This window comes from Gallus gallus, chromosome 3, assembly GCF_016699485.2.
Source record: "Gallus gallus isolate bGalGal1 chromosome 3, bGalGal1.mat.broiler.GRCg7b, whole genome shotgun sequence".
NCBI lineage: Eukaryota > Metazoa > Chordata > Aves > Galliformes > Phasianidae > Gallus > Gallus gallus.
Window position 1 is genome coordinate 55,177,838 of NC_052534.1, and position 12,284 is coordinate 55,190,121.

A 12,284-nucleotide genomic window follows, 5' to 3' on the forward strand; every position below is an offset into this window, starting at 1 on the left:
CTGCACCTGGAATCTAGCACGAATGTTTGTGAGAATTCAGCTTGGCCTGTATTCTGCCAAAATGCAGTACTTTAGGATCAGGTGTCACATTCTGTACTGGATATAGTTTCTGGATTGATTTAAAGTTCAATCCCTTGTAATGCATGCATACGATCTAATATCAAAATGGAAACAGCATGTCTTGCAGTGACCTGGTTTATGTTCAAAGCAGACTGATGCAGCTTGAGAGCCAAATATGGGGAGCAGCTTCCCTTAGCAGCACCAAGATGTGATTATTTTAGAGCAAGCTGGCATCAACGCTACAGTAGTTTGTAAACATGAGTTATGAAAAACAAATATCCAATAAGAGGAGCAAGTATGATCTCTACATCTGTCTGATTACTTCTTATAGGTAATCAAGATTACCTCAGACTCAGTGGACTGAGTGCTAGCTTGTTAGCTAATAGTCATGTACAATTTGTTTTCAGACACAATCACTCTCAAATGATACAAACAAGAGCGTTGAATTTATTCACTGCTACCTTAAATCCTGTTCCAAACAGTCTTAGGTAGGACAGTCCTTATGAATTAAGCCAATTATACATCAGGATATTCTGCAGGTCTTAGAATAACTACAGCCTTGAGGCACTTCTTTGCTTCATGCTGCCTTCCTCACTGAAAACATACAACAGCAACAAGCTGCATATTTTCCCTTAAAACCATGCACATTCTCAAAATTTTCTCCATTACCCAAGCACAAATATTTGTCTCTAAAAAAATCATTTCTATAATTGAAACTTTGGCAGATTTATATTGCAGAATTTACATATCTGACAACATAAAAGCCTATCAATCTCTTACTGTTACATGTCATATAGTCCTTTTCATGAAGGAATCAAAAAGTGTTCAGGATGCCCACCTACACTCCTCCTACTGGAATCTTCTTTTAGATCTCCTACCTTTGGTGGTTAGGAACTTTATTCTAACTTCCAGCCTCAGTTTAGTTATGACAAGTTAAACAATTATTCACTTCTTCTGGTATAAGTGCACCTCTTCAACGCATACGTAGAGAACAGAAGTGTTTCTTCTCAGGCTCCACTTAGCTAAGGTAAACAAAACAAGCTCTTTTTCCTCATTTTGTAGAGTACTATCTCCATTTCTTGCCACTATAGGTCTCCTTTAGCTCTGTATTCCTTTAGAACAACTGCATTCAGAATATGAGCAGACAGAACTGCATACAATTTTCTAGACAAAGGCATTCACAGGCTATCTGATCTTTCCTAGAAAACACCTCTTTGGATGTATTCTGGGATTATGATTGCTCCTCCTTTACAGCCACAACAAAAAGATGATGTGTTGTCATTTTCTGGTTGATTAATCTGTGCTGATATTTATTCTCCTACTTTATTTCCAGATGCTGAACGTTCATATCGTAGAGGACTTCATGATTAGTAAAATTAGTACTTTCTACTGTTACCACCATTATAAAATAGTTCTCTACACATGGTTCCTTAAAAATCCTGCAGTAATCAGACAGACTACAGGCTAAAGTAGAGAATTCAAGCAACCTGGCATCGAAGATAATATTGGAAACATGATTCACATTTTAAAACTTGCCGTTTCTTCTGCTTAGACTGTATTATTATTGTGTTTGTCATGTGTTCGCACATTTTCAAATGAGTTGGGTTGACAGAGAATATTCTTTGTAAAGGTGAACACGTAGGTGACTTTTGGCCTAATTTGTCTTGTTCCTCTGTAAAAATGTAGAAGTCTCCACAGTTTTTCTTTCCTCTTCACTCTCATTTAAGATTTAATATAATCCAAAACCTTTGACAGCCAAATACCCATAGTTTCAAGTAACAAAGTGTTTGGTGACAAAATTGCTGCAAGATGTTCTGTGACATTATTCTATAATGAGTTATTGCTCTTCTGACTGCAAGATCTATATGCTTGTACTCTTAGTTACCACTGCCATAATCAATGCTCTGGAAAAAAAAATTGTATTCAAAATCATGTCCTGACTGAGCAGTTAGGCTAGAAAATGTGGATCCTTCTCCAAAAAATAGTATACTCACATAGCTCATTTAAATTTATCTCAATTTCTACTATGAACTAATTTTGACAAGTTATTAATGTATCTTATTAAGAACACTGATTCCAGGAAGTTTGGAGAAGAGAAATAATGTAGATATCTTTATTTTTGATCATTTTTTCCCCCTTTTTTAATGTTTACAAGATATTGCAGAAAGACTTACTTGTAACAATAGATGTTGAATATATGCCACAAACTCCATTGGCTGAAGAATTTACATCTTGCTCTTGGAATTCTTTTAAGCTTGTTGCAGAGTTTACCCCGCTAAAGTTTTTTTTTTTCTTCCCTAGACTTTCTGTAGTTCAGATAGAATGGAGTTTCTAGATGATCTGGACAAAAGACATAAAAGACATCACGTGCTATAACTTAGTGTTGTATCAGGGTTTACAGTCAGACAAACTGAATACATTAATCTACATATCTCTTCTTAATTTGCATCTAGAGAAGTTTACCAAGAATTACTAATCACAATCATCATAATTATACACAGCTCAAAAGTTCAGAGTTCTAAACCTCTCAGAAAAAAGTTGGTATGATCTCATTTTATCGTTCCATATCTGATAATCACTGGAAAGAGCATATGGTAGTTAAAGAACATCAGTGGATTTTGGCAGCCTGCTAGAATTCTGATTAATCAAGAACATTGGCTGTGAACATAATAACAAATACCTCTGACTGTATTTCATCACAACAGGGAACCACATCTGCTTGAAGATGAATTTGTAATACTCCGCGGCTCTCTTATAATGCCACTGTCATTACAAACACTTTTCACATGAAAGTTTCATACAGCTTCTTCTCCAGGAAATGACAGTACCCTTGGGTTTCCCAATCCATAACAAATTTTATCTTGATAGCTTTTCATATCTTTATGCCTGCTTAATGTCATGGCATACTACACAGTTTTCTTGCTAGTGTTTACTATGTTAGGCATAGACATCCCATGGAAATGGTGTGGGGATTTTTTTTGCAGTTCAAGCCACCATACACATTAGAACCTCCTCAAATGAATGTGAATAATGTTTTACACATAATTCAGATGTTTCTTCTCTCTAGATATTATATTTAGAAAGCATAAACAAATCTGCTCTGTTTGCAATGGTACCTCTTCTTCCTGAGCCACCAACAGGAGCTGTCTCATTATTCATTCTTTATGCGTGGCAAACTAAGCTTCTGCAACATTACTATTTAAAACCTCTAGAAAGTATTTCTTGTCCCTCTTATGAATTCTGAATTCTTAGAAAAATCCTCACATACATTTTTCTCAGGTTTTTTGTAGAGCATGAGGAATTCGTGAGAACATTTAATAAAGTTCCAGGAAGCACTAAGAATTCTTTCTGAAATCTGTTGCATTTTCTTTTGAACACCCTTGGGCCTGGAACACAATTTAAGTGGTAGCATGATGGGACATTACCTCCCTAGAAAGGTGCTTAGGTGTACATAAATGTGCATTTCATTTATTTCTTGCTAATAAGAGCATATTTTAGAGTCTTGCAGATAAACTGTAAGATATTTAGTTGTCAATCACTTGTGTTCACAGGAAGAGTTATTTATTCCAACTAAGATGAGTGATCTTACTCTTGTTCCTGCAGCATTTCAAGAATATTCTCTAATACAAGAACTTCCCAGGGGTATGATTTTGGGATAGTTGAGTCTTTTAAAGCATATATTTTAGTGGTTTACAAGATGATAATGCAGGGAAGACTAGGTTTTTTCTTTCACAGTGGATGATCTCTTGCAAGTACATGACCAACAAGGATGTAGAGTGAGCAGCAATGGATAAGAAAGCAAGAAAGCTATCAATAAGTGCATGCTTCTCTTTGAGAAATGGGTTTCTGAGTACTATATATCCATTTTGCAAGAAAAGAAATCAGTTACAAGAAATCATAAGTAATTTCTTAGCATAATTTTTATATTCACAAAATGTTTCCTTATACACACACTGTCATAAATTACACAAACTCCAGCTAAGGAGCTACAATTCTCCAAAGAAGCAAATGTGTTTGTTTTTGTTCCTCTTTGACATCCCATCTAACCTGATCCAGACCCCGGGTTTTCAACCTGCCAAACACTCGAACCTCAAGCTCCCACAGAAGTGGAGAAATAATTTTTAGTGTCTTCTTTTGTTTAGTTTTTCTATCATATGGAATTACCAAATAGTTTTAAGTATTGGACAAAAGAAAAATCAAATGTTCATACCTTAGTAAGAACACATATGTACTTTTTAACAACTTCAAACATGAATCCTAACAAAGAGGAATATTCTGTAATGTTTAAACATTAAAGAGAAAGGATCACATTACAAATACAGTTGACAAAAAAGAGGAGACAAGTTCTTAGATATCTGTTTGTTCATGTATAATATATTGTTATCTGTAACTACCTAAACATTGAGTAATTTTTTTGAAGGTATGAAGTTATTTCGAGGAGAAAATTCAATATTTTATCACAATAACAACATCATAATGAAGTGCTAAGCTAACATTTCTCTCTGAAATCTGATCATGGTAGGAGGTGTTAATGTTCTAGCAACACTGTCCATAAGACTGTGTGCCAGAAATCCCGAATCACGATCTCCGGCAACCTGAAATTTAACTGTATAGCTGTAGCAAAATCACTTCTCACTTGAAGTTGTCTTAACATCTTGAATGTTGAACATTTTGAACATTCAAGATGTTAAGACAACTACTGATAACTATGTTTTCCTACTTTAAGGTTGCAGAAAGGGAGACACAGAACTGTGGGATAAAGCAAGTATTGTAAAAATAGCTCTAAAGTGATCAGGAAATACATTGCTTAAACAACAGATGAACATTGTCCGACCATCTTCAGGAAATGAAGAGCTGCCCTGACCAGAAATTTTCCTGTCAGATATTGCTGTTAAAATGCTGAAATGACAAATACAACACGCACAGAGTAGAAGTGTCAACAAGCTGCAGGTAGAAAGAGAATCCTGAGGGTAAAGAGAACAAAAAGAAATTGCTACAAAATCAAGTGCAACAAGATACAAAAAAAAAAGTGAACTTTGAGTTACTTTTAATTTTGGCGAACTCTGAATTCACATTTCCCTTCAAACTCCTCTCAGGCAGAATTGTGTAGGACAGAAACCCCTCTAAAAAACTGTCACCACTCTAGCTGGCAAGAATTCTCATAGAATTGCTAAGGTTGGAAAAGACCCACAAGATTATCCAGTCCAACCATTCACCAATGGTTCCCGCTAAACCATGTCCCTCAACACAACATCCAAACGCTCTTATAACACCTCCAGGGTCGGTGACTCCACCACCTCTCTGGGAAGCCCATTCCAGTGCCTGACCATCCTTCCAGAGAAGTAGTATTTCCTAATGTCCAGCCTGAACCTTCCCTGGTGCAGCTTGAAGCCATTCCCTCTAGTCCTATCACTAGTCACACAAGAGAAGAGGCTGACCCCCAGCTCACTACTACCTCCCTTCAGATAGTTATATACAGCAATAAGGTCTCCCCTGAGCCTCCTCTTCTCTAGACTGAACAACCCCAGCTCCTTCAGCCGCTCCTCCTAAGGCCTGTGCTCCAGACCCCTCACCAGCTTTGTTGCCCTCCTCTGGACACGCTCCAGGGCCTCGATGTCTTTCTTACAGTGAGGGGCCCAAAACTAGACACAGTACTCAAGGTACAGCCTCACCAGTGCTGAGTACAGGGGGACAATTACTTCTCTGTTCCTTCTGGCCACGCTATTTCTGATACAAGCCAGGATGCCATTGGCCTTCTTGGCCGCCTGGGCATACTGCTGGCATCGTTCAGTCATGTTCAGTCTAGTGTCAATCAACACCCCCAGGTCCATTTCCTCTAGACAGTCTTCCAGCCACTCTGCCCCAAGCCTGTAGCATTGCCTGGGGTTATTGTGGCCAAAGTGCAGGACCCCGCATTTGGTCTTGTTGAATCCCATCCCACTGGCTTCAGCCCAGCTACCCAGCCTATCCCGATCCCTCTGTAGGGCCTCGCTACCCTCAGGCAGATCAACACTTCCAGTCAGCTTGGTGTCATCTGCAAACTTACTGAGGGTGCACTCAATGCCCTCATCCAGGTCATCAATAAGGATATTAAACAGGACAGGCCCCAGTACCGACCACTGGGGAACACCACTCGTGACCAGTCACCAGCTGGATTTAACTCCATTCACCACCACTCTCTGGCCCCAGCCCTCCAGCCAGTTCCTTTCCCAGGCCTAGAACTCATCTAGAACTGCAGCAAAAATTCATGTTTTTTTTATTGCTGTAGCAGAGTAACAGCGTGGCAGAGGAGTGAAGACTGTGAGGAAAGGAACAAAGAAATTGCAGTTAAATAATTTTTGGGTAAGGGATAACTGCCCAGATTATGAAACCCTTGAATAAAAGAAACAATAAGTTTTAATAGAAATTAACAGCATTCTTTTGTCTTGCTTACATCTTGGGACATCAAATTATAAGTGGACAAGAACATTCATTGGAAGGAATATACTACATTAACCTCACAAGGATGTAATTAGGACTATTTGTAGTTTTTATATAGAGAAATTCTGGCATAGTGAGTTAGTTCATGAATAAGCTCCTTTACATTAAGTTCTCAATTGAGGACATGTGTACATTGATTCATCTTAATTTCATTTATTAACAAGACTCTCATCTAACTTAAAAAGTTTCTATTTATAGTTGTAACACAGTAATGCAGAGGAAAGTGTAGCAATAATAGTAGAACAGCAAGGTCCTAGGCTGCAGCAAATAAGAACTTATTCAGCTACGAGACATAGGGGCATAGAAATAAAAGAAAAAAGCTACTTACCTTCAGAAGGCCTCAAAAAGGTAGGGATCTCCAGCAAGAAATCTTTGCCTCCCCTGCCAGCCCTTAAATGAGGTCTGGGAAGGCGTGGATCCTGTCTCCACCCCTTCTGGTCATTCAGGTACATTGCATACACCTGAGCTCCCCTGGGTTGGCCCTGCCTTCCCACCAGGTGCCCAATCAATGTTTCAAGAGATGACTTAGCATTTCTGCTACAATAGTCATCATTAAATTGAACAGAAATGTCCTTTGGAAGACTTATTGATTGTGGCAGAAGCACTGTTTAGAGCAGGTGACTAATATTTAGGAACTTATCATAAAGTGAGATTATTCTCAACATCGCTACACACTGAAGAAATGATAGCTTCCTCCTGATAATGAGGAACAGTTTCAAGAAGAGTCAGCAAAAGTAGTGAAAGCGCTGTAAATTCCATCCAAACATGTTGCACAATAACATCCCATTGCACTTTTTTCAAATATGTTAATTTTGTATGTAACAAAATGAAAGGAAAACAATCTATAAGTAATTAAGGACAAATATTCAGCAGTTAAACTGAAATGTAATAATGAATATCTGTTATGATATAATTTTGCTATTCTGACTTCCTATCTCTTTACACTCTATGGCAAAGGAATTTCATGTATTTCTCTATTCATGTGTTGACACGTATATTTCTGCTTCTGCCTTGTACCTGTTCCTCCATTGAGGTATTTTAGTCTGCATCTTACCACGTTCCTTCTCTACTGCGAATACATTTTATCAGTTGTATATCTAAAAGGAAACTAAATAGATTGTTGATGAAGTCATTGTACATTTTTAAACCACTGGGAAGTCTGAATTAAAAGTTTAGAAGAAATTTGTTAATGCACTTCTAGCACCAAGATGGATTTTTTTTTAATGCTATATTTATCAAATAAAAGATGTTCAGGACTGAGACAGTGAGACAATAGTGTCATAGACCCACAGAATCGTTTGGGCTGGAAGGGGCCTTTAAGATCATCCCCCTGCTATAGGCAGGGACACCACCCACTAGACCAGGTTGCTCAAAGCCCCATCCAGCCTGGCCTTGAACTTGTCCAGAGAGGGGCATCCACAACCTCTCTGGTCAACCTATTCCAATGTCTCACCACCCTCACAGTAAAGAATTTATTCCTAATATCTAGTCTAAATCTACACTCTTTCAGTTTAAAACCATTTCCCTTTGTCCTGTTGCTACTTACCCTTAAAAAAAGTTCCTCCCCCATCTTTATTGATCTCATTTAAAAGGACACCATTTTCAGTTTTAAGTTTCTTATAACTTTATTGTATAAAATGATTCAGGCTAGTTTTCTTTATGCCAACTTTGACCTTTATTCCAATTTAAAAAAAAAAAAAAAAAAAAAAAAAAAAAAAAAGCCCTTTCAGTGTGTTTGAAAAAATAAATGTTCCTGTACCAAAGTCTTCAGTGATGAGCTCTAGCATCTCCAAACTTCAAAGCATACACATAAAACTTTTGAAGAATATCCTCCAGGAGCCAGATAGTCATATACTGCTTCCATCGGCAAAATTATCTTACTGTAAATTGTAATTCAGTCAAATCTCCTAGCCATAAAACTCTCAGTAAAGCACTTCTAGTCTTCAGAAGAAAGAAAATATCTAACAGTTCTCTCAAGGTTTGTGCTGAGAATGTAATGGCTCTTACTAGCTAATGAAGAACTCTATGGAGTTCTGTGCTAATCTCTTTCCTACTACCATACAGGCTTCAGAGAGAAGACAAAATCTTATACAGAGATGAGATAAAATGGAAATAGGAAAAGCATGAGACAGCAGGTGAAAATGGTGACAAAAAGTAGAGCAAGCATATACAAAAAGCCTCTAAATCGTTTGAACACATGACCTACTGCCCACGCAATAAACTCCAGCTTTCCTGAAAGAAATGTCTGCTTAGGAAAGTGGCATAATGACTTGTAGACGCTTCCATACATGTTTGCTTAACTTGCCAACTCCTGTCTGTCTCTACAATCCCAAATCCTTCAGTAAAGTGAGTTTTGGTGTCATTTTAGTGATTTGGTTTTTACTATGGTAAGTAGTTAACTGTAACACATACAAATAAATTGCTTTCACAGCTGTGGTAACTCAACACTTCCTTGTACTGCTGATGTATGTATCACAGGATCACAGTGCCTTTTATATATATATGTAAATATATATACGCACACACACACACACAAATATAGGTATTCATACATGTAAACATTCACATATTTCAGATGTATTTATGCAGGTTTGGACACACATTATATTGCTCTTTTAATATAGACCACAAAGTACAAAAAGTATAGCAGTTGCACATCAGATTTCATTTGGCATCTTTGTGAATATGACTACAGAAATGTATTGCCATCACCATAAAGTAATAGAATATGAGTTGTCCTGTGGAAATAAACAGAAGTTGTGCCCTTAACAGTTTGTATGAAGCGCCTCCATTGTATCCACTGCTAAGTGAGAGAGCACAAAATAAATGAGTCTGTGCAAGTGAGAAAACAATTGTAAGAAGTGAATAGTCTCTTGGAATAGTGAATTCTTGCCTTATTGATGTCACAAACTACCAACTGTGATGTTTCAGCAAGTTGTTTAAGCTATTTTCATACTAGCGTTAAGCACAGCAAATTAATCTATAAAGGCACCTCATCACAGCTACACTGATTTAGGCATTCACATTAGTTTGGGTGTCCTAACACTGAAGCATCACTATTATCCTCGCACAACATATGACCGTCAAAGAAAATTTGCATTTCATGAGGGGTCATCCTTCTACTGAAACTAATCTAGTTTGATCTGATCCTACTAATTCTAAATATTTTTAGTCTACTGCTTGCAAATTTGGTACCCTTTTCATTCAGTTTAAATAAATAAATAAATAAAGGTAATTAAGGTTTTCAGAACTGTTCTTCAATGCGACACCAAGGTGCAGTGAGGTTCAGCGCCACCTGGGGAAAGGGAGAAATAATGGGAGCTGAGAACAATAGGATGGCCAGGAGCTATGGAACTATACCAGCCCCACAGACCTGAGGCATCTTCATCTGGGTTTGCTGCGCAATGGGCCAGGCCATGGTGGTTGGGCTGGTCCAAGGTCAATCTGGAGAGTCAGTCCACATGTCAGGGTCGGATCTGCTGAGGGCAGTATGAGTGTGACACAGCCCTGGGACACCTGTGTAGGACCACAGCAACACGATGGGTCTGAGGTCAGCACACAGATCAGGGATCAGGCCAACAGAGTCTGTGGGTGGGCAGAGGCATGACTGTGGCTGAGCTGGAGACTGGCCCTCCTGCACAGCTGCAGTAGAAGCGAAAGCCTGATGTGACACAAAATAGGGCTCCAAGGGCAGGGGTCAGGTAGAGGGGCAGTAGCACACTCAGAGAGGGTTCTAACATGAAGTTGATGAAACTGAAGCTTTGTATTAAAATTAATGATTCTTAAGACTTATTGTTTTTAATGGGAGTTGCTGCAACTATTGCTAATTAGGCCTGGCTCTTGTTACCCACAAGGTTTTAATGTTGTTGGCTCATTTAAAATAGTGCCCTTGAGGAAGAACAGCATGTTCTACCTTGCTGTAGACCAACCTGATGAAATCAACCAGGGAATGTGTATTGCTAAAGCTCTTTCATAAATTCAATATCTTTCGTATTTGGGTTTCTAAGAAACAGAGAGTGAGATTATATTTTCCATTTCAGTACGGGTGGCAATTAATGACAAGGCCCACAGATAGATTGCAATAGTCCAGCACAGCAAGCCCTCCTACTGAGAGAACATCTATTGAATTCAGGGTCACATGCTTTGGGCTCCTGGAGTTGCTGTCATGCTTGGAGCAGGGCTGCAAAGGCAAAGCTCCACTTCTTGTATCAGCTCACAACCAAAGGAAATTGTGTCCTCTGAAAAAAGCACGCAGAACCTCCATTCAAAGCCTAAATCTAACTTCATGAATTCACAGTAGATAGAGTTACAACACATACTGGTGAAAGCTGTCTGCCTAATCCAGGCTCTTCTTGTAATTTCCCTGAAAAGCCCATTTAGGATTAGCTTTTCCACTCTAGAGGAGAGCTACCTCCACTTCTGGATTGTGTAGGAACTGAAGAGACACATCTGCCAGAATGAATAAGCAGAAGTTAGTCAGCAAGCTTTTATGATTGCCTAAAGGGTCCTCTGATGAAATAGAAAGGATTTACACATTTTGTCTGATGAATTATCGACATCTACTACTGTCTCTCCCTTCCATATATTTGAGTTAAATTTGATTATCTTTACAGAAATTTTGGGCAAATATAAGGAGTTCAAATATCTCAAATCTTTTCAGAGAGCAGGAAGAAAGCCTAGCAAAGTTTATTCAATAGTTACATTTGTACATCTCTTGTGAAGGCTACTTTTCTGACCTCTCTGACCTCTCTAGCCCTTTTTTTTCTCCCAGCCAGGTATACTATCTTACAACATTTCTTTTCCATGGTTTACTTGTTAGAACATGTGCAGATGCTCAGATGCTGTAATACTGACAGAGACACTTTAAAATCCACAGCAGTGGCTCCTGCCTAAATCCAGCTTTGGAACTGGACAGCATTAAAAGGTACCTTTAAAGCCAGCTAGCCTTCCCCAAGTCCTCTCAGATTTACTGGGAAGATGAGGAGACCGTAGCCTCAGTTAGCATTTCTGAGCTGACAACAGTGTGACCTCCAGCAGCTCCCAAGGCTCCTGCCCTCATACATGTTGCCTGTGCCTAGCCTGAGAGCTCAGAAGGTAATATTATGTTCATACTAGGCAAAGAAGGGAGCCTACTGCAGCTCTTAAATGAATCTGTTCCTGAAGCAGGTTTATAAACTGACCTTATAAAATACACTTAGAAAACAAACACATCTTTTCAGGTCTTCAATTCTGAAAAGCACCTTGCCAAAGGACCTTTGGATGGGTACTGAACATGGAGAACAACTAAAAGTAGAGGTGACATTATTTTACCTTATTTCACCTCAATTTGTACAATGTACAGTTTGCGTACATCTGCTCCCTTCTGAATTGGGCTATAATTGCTAGGTGTATTATAGTAAATGGGTACAAAACAGCCAAAAGCAAATGCTGACCCATCCAGCCATATGAGAGTCTTGAAAGCTGTGCTTTGTATGTACCATCTGCGTGCAGGTTACTCAGCTCTGCAGTAATTAACTCTCAGCAGCTACCCCGCTCCTTCAGTTGATCACACTCTAGGGAAATGCATAAGAAATAAACCACATACACAATCTTACAGGCTTGCAGCTACATAAGGCCTGAGAATAGATACTCCTAAGGGCTTGGATGAAATATCTTATGGAATAACTGAGAGTCATTTGAAAGCATGCAAAAGACACTGACTGAGAAAATCTCCTAACTTAAAGTTAGGACACCTCTGCAGCTCA

The 12,284-nt window shown here is 38.7% G+C and overlaps 1 long non-coding RNA gene across 1 annotated transcript in view; it reads right to left on the reverse strand.

Moving 5' to 3' along the window:
• Positions 1-12,284, reverse strand: part of LOC112532182 — a 65,007-nt gene that overhangs the window by 33,894 nt on the left and 18,829 nt on the right. Inside the window, exon 2 of the long non-coding RNA XR_005858918.2 lies at positions 2,235-2,400. This is a non-coding gene — a long non-coding RNA (uncharacterized LOC112532182). The remainder of the gene's footprint in view (positions 1-2,234; positions 2,401-12,284) is intronic.